The 5,234-nt window shown below is 30.7% G+C and overlaps 1 long non-coding RNA gene across 1 annotated transcript; it reads right to left on the bottom strand.

The window, feature by feature from the left end:
* Positions 1-2,598: 2,598 nt before the first annotated feature.
* Positions 2,599-3,115, bottom strand: LOC21391014. Its single transcript, XR_002903681.1, has 2 exons — positions 3,017-3,115; positions 2,599-2,931 (listed from the first exon to the last, which is right to left on the bottom strand). It is a non-coding gene; the product is annotated as an uncharacterized LOC21391014 (long non-coding RNA).
* Between the last annotated feature and the right edge of the window lie 2,119 nt (positions 3,116-5,234).

Genomic DNA, 5,234 nt, shown 5'->3' with positions numbered 1-5,234 from the left:
GAGTCAAGCCGGAGAAATTTGACGTATTGACATATTTTAAAAGTACATTTTAGTACCTAGTTTACGTCATACAATATTAACAATTAGTTTTTTTTTTTTTTTTTTTTTTTTTCGGCATGAACTAGTAAAATGACAAAAAAAAAAAGGAAAAAAGAAAAAAGATCCATTATAAAACTTCTCAATATTCTCCTAATTTCTTCCTCCTCTCTCTCATTTCTCTTCTTTTCGTCATGTTGTTTACAACGAACCTGTTGAATTTCATTTTTTATGATATGCAGGCAAAACATTATATCAGGTAATTTGATTCTAAAACGTGACCTATGTGAAGAAGTTTCTGAGTCCCAACTACATCCTCTATGGCTATTCAAACCGATATATATATATATATATATATATATATATATTATTATAACCATCTCCTCTCTTACCAAAATAAAACTCTACAAACATTCACGTCCCACCTATACAACTCCAACACCTCCAGTTCTTATTATAGTTCTTGGTCCTTTAGAACCGACTTGTGTGAAACAGCCACTCACTAATCTGATTCCGAAAATTTTGGAGTCTTAGATCATTGTCAGACTTTTTTGTTGTTCAACCACTATATTAATTTATTCCATCTATAACTAATGGATGCAGAGTAATACTTTCCAGTAGGTCACTGAGTGTTTTCAAACTTTATGTTTTTTGTCGGTAATTTGGTATGAGACTTGTGATTATAATTTAAAGCTGTCCAGCTAGACTTTATTTATTTTAAGAGAATTTATTATTTGATAAGTTTATATAAAATTTCTGGTTTATCTTTTACTATTTTTCTTAATTCTTAAGACACTGAAGCAAATTAATTTGGTTTATTTCTAAAACCTTTATAGGCCCAACTTGATGATTTTCTAAAGGGAAAATGAGACAAATACCCTTTAAAAGTGCGTAGGGTCAAGATTTCTACCACTTTCTCTTGATTAATAAGCATTTTAGTCAAATAAATATACTAGCAAAATGATATTAATTAAGAATGATGGGTAAAAATTTAGACTCATACACTCTTAAGGGTAAGTTCTGCAGTTTTCTCTTTTCTTATCTTCTTCTTCTCTAAAATTCAAAATAAACTTTAAGGCCTGCGAAATTCCCCGTCTGAATTCTGAGCTCCAAGTGCTACTACAAAAAGGTTCTTTCTAAGAATCCTAGAAGTGATGAAATAGTGGAGACTAAAGTCATTGGTAATATTACTGATGAAAGAAGACAAACCATTTTGTTGGAACAGCTAGAGAGACCAACATCGCCCTTGGTGTTCAAGAGATCATGTTCATGTGTTCAAAGGCTTGCAAAATTGCATTTATAGAGCGATGCAAGTCATTTATAAGTTTTGATGGATGTCATCTCAAGGATATATGTATGTGGAATAAAATTGTCACTCATAGCTTTAACTGCAGTCTCCATTTCTTTCATATATATAGCTTTTTTTTATATTTCTTTTTTGGGTTTCCAATTTTAACCCATTTCTGTTTTCCCTTCTCATTTAACTTTAATCGATCGGTCTGCTGGTCTTCGTAGAGAATTCTGATGACGTCACACCGGTTGAGCACGATGAGAGAGAAACGGATGAAAAAAAGTTAATACATTTCCTTTTAGGGGTGATGGCCTAATATAATCATGAATGGCTAATATATGAAAACCATTGTCATTTATTTAAAAATAGATCATTAAATCAGCCACTTTTCCAGGACTATAAGAAAAAATCCTTATTTTAATCTTAATCTTATTTAACATATATATAAGAATCAAAGTCTTTTTCCATTCACTCTCTTCTACTTGACAAGTGTCAACTCTTATTTTTTTTTCTTTTTTTTCTTTTACTTTTTTTATTATTTTTTTTTGTCTTTTTTTCTTTCCCAATTTATTTTTTTCTTTTTTTTTCCTAAAAAGTACTCTACAATTGAGTCACTACAACGTTTTTTTAAATACTTTTTTTCCCAGTACTTTGCTGCTATTAACATATATAATTTCTTTAAAATGTGTCCTTACTTATTTCTTTTCTTTTTACTAAAAGCACCGCTATAGTGTAATTCTTATTTGATATGATTTTTTACTCACTTGCTCATGTTAAAATAATTTTTAAAATGTGCATCTATTTAATTTTTTCTATCTAATCCCACATAGTTACACGGGTGGAGCACATTATCAAACTAGTACTATTTAAAAGACATTTAAAATTTTCTTAAGGCCACTACTCATGGTCCACGTTGGTTTGGGGTGCCTTATATTACGTGAGGTTTTCTATGACCTAGTCAAACAGCTTGTATTTGAACTAGGAAAACTACCTTGATTTTTAGGAGAAATTTTAGCTAGAGAGATTTTTATGTTTTTTTTTTTTTAGAATTGAATTTAGAAATATTTTTAGTCATTTTTTATTTTCAGGGATAATTTTGTTAATAAAATTATTCAGAAAAGTGTTGTTAATCTAAAAGCTATAGAAATACTCTCTATGACTAGGCTTAACAATAATTTTTTCAAATCAAACCTTACACGCGTTTCTCAGGCTTCCATGTAGATTTCTTTCCAGCTTCTTAATTGCTTAATGTGATACAGATACAGTTAGTTTAAACATGTAAACATCCAAAGTTAACTATTCCGTACCTTGTGTATCAGTTCAGAACATCAAATGAATAACGTGGCAAATGAGAATTTGTATCCATAACATTATTTAGTGATCAGTAAAACAAAAATAATAATAGCATTATGCAGTAACCTAAGATGCGTTTTACTTTCCATCAGAGTTGTGCTTAATCCCAGACGATTTACAAGAAAGCATATTCCTTAAATCATCGATGAGGAATTTTTCCAGCATCCCGCTGTGGCGGAGGTGGACCAGCTGCTCGCAAAGAAGAACCAGGGTCTGCTCGACCTGCGCTGCACCCAATGATCAGCAGCCTGCTGAAAGAACAAAACAAAGATTTTGTCATAATAATCGATTAATTCTAAACCGAGCCACTGTAAATTCAAATTCGTCTCTACATACCGGCCAAAGCGATCATCCGACGGGGGATTGAAGAGAAGAACAATGATTAGGATCCAAAATAACAATAAAAACCTGAACAACTTCATCTCTCTTGCTACCGAGTTGCTAATTGTCTCAGCTTGTAAGACTTATATAGGAGCTGTATTTATACATGCTTAGATGGCTGATTACTTTAAGGACACTAGTGTAAAATAAAATATTAATGAAAAAAAAAGTATAATCAACTTTCATGGGAAACTACTCGGAAGATGAGAGAACTCTACTTTGGTCAATGATCAACTCTATTTATACTTTGAACTTTGATAAATTTTCATTTATTTATCCACTGCTGAGACGATTTCCATTGTTTGAAATGTGAATGGAAGTGCTAATTTTGCATTTGTCTATCAAGAGGCCCCACTTGTTAGTGACGGACAAACAGAAATACTTTTGCTGGAAATGTAATTGAAAAAAAGGTGGATGAAGTGAATAACAGATTTACAGTAAATAGTAAAGTTTGAAAATTATTTAAAATAAATAACAGTTTATCGTGTAAATGTTTCATTTACGACTAATAAAAATAATTTATATAGAAAAAAATCTTTATTCACATGAAAACAAATCTTTTTACCAATTGTAAAAAAAATTTACGTGAATAAATCTTTTACTAGTCCAAAATGAAAAAAAATCTATAATATGTTTTTAGTTAATAGATTCATACATACCGGCCAGAGTGATCACCGAAAGGTGGATTGAAGAGAAGAACACTGATTAGGATCCAAAATAACCATGAAAACCTTAACAACTTCATCCCTCTTGCTACGGAGCGGCTAATTGTCTCAGCTTGTAAGAGTCATATATAGGAGCTGTAATTATACATGCTTAAACGGCAGATTACATGAATGACAATAGTATAAAATGGAAGATTAATGAAAAAAAAAGTATAATCAACTATCATTCTACGTGAACTTTCATGTGAAACTACACGGAAGATGAGAGAACTCTACTTTGGTCAATGATCAACTCTATTTATACTTTGAACTTTGATAACTTTTCATTTATTCTCCACTGCTGAGACGATTTCCATTGTTTGAAATGTGAATGGAAGTGCTAATGTTGCATTTCTCTATCAAGAGGCCCCACGTGTTAGTGACGGACAACCATAAATACTTTTGCCGGAAATGTAATTGAAAAAAAGGAGGATGAAGTGAATAACAGATTTATTGAGAATAATTAACGTAAATAGTAAAGTTTAAAAATTATTTGAAATAAATAGTAGTTTATCTTGTAAATGTTTCATTTACGATTAGTAGAAATAATTTGTATGGTAAAAAATCTTTATTTTCATAGAAACAAATCTTTTTACCAGTTGTAAAAAAATTTACGTAAAAAAAATCATTTTACCAATCCTAAATGAAAAAAATCTATAATATATTTTTAGTTATTAGATTCATACATACCAGCCATAGCGATCAGTGGACTGTGGATTGAAGAGAAGAACAATGATTAGGATCCAAAATAACCACGAAAACCTTAACAACTTCATCCTTCTTGCTACCGAGCATTGTCTCAGCTTATAAGAGTTATATAGGAGCTGTATTTATTTATACATGCTTAAACGGCTGATTACATGAAGGACAAGATTCAAAAGATGTTGTGAAAATAATAAAGTACAAGAAGACTAATGGAGAAAGAAAAACATAGAGCTTCAAAGAGACTCGTTCAAGTCTTTATGAGTGGCAAATCACTACCAAGAATTTGAATGTTTTGTTACAAAAAATTTGGTAACTAAAAGCCCTGTTTTTGGTAGTAAAATGTTTTTGTTACCAAAAAATTTTAGTAGCAATAAGTGCGTAGTATAAGTATTAGTTACCAAAATTTTAGTAGCAAATAGTTTTTGCTACCTAAAATTTTTTAGTAACAAAATGTATTTGGTAGCGAAATGTATGATATTCGGTGACCGAAAATTTCAGGAGCAAAAAGTTTTTGGTAGCAAAAAGTGTGAGATTTAAGACACTAAAATTTTGGTAGCAAAATATATTCGGTAGTAAAAGGTACGCGATTCAGTCACCAAATATTTGGTAACAAAAGGTATTTAGTAGCGAAAGCCGTGAGATTTAGGGATTAAATATTTGGTAGCAAATTGTATTTGGTAGCAAAATGTATGAGATTTAAGGACCAAAGTTTTTGTAGCAAAATGTATTTAGTAACGAAGAGTACAAGATTCAAGTACCAAAAT

This window comes from Morus notabilis, unplaced genomic scaffold (genome assembly GCF_000414095.1).
Source record: "Morus notabilis unplaced genomic scaffold, ASM41409v2 Scaffold9, whole genome shotgun sequence".
Lineage (NCBI taxonomy): Eukaryota > Viridiplantae > Streptophyta > Magnoliopsida > Rosales > Moraceae > Morus > Morus notabilis.
Note: the sequence above shows the minus strand (reverse complement) of the source record. Positions and strands in the feature narration are given on the sequence as shown.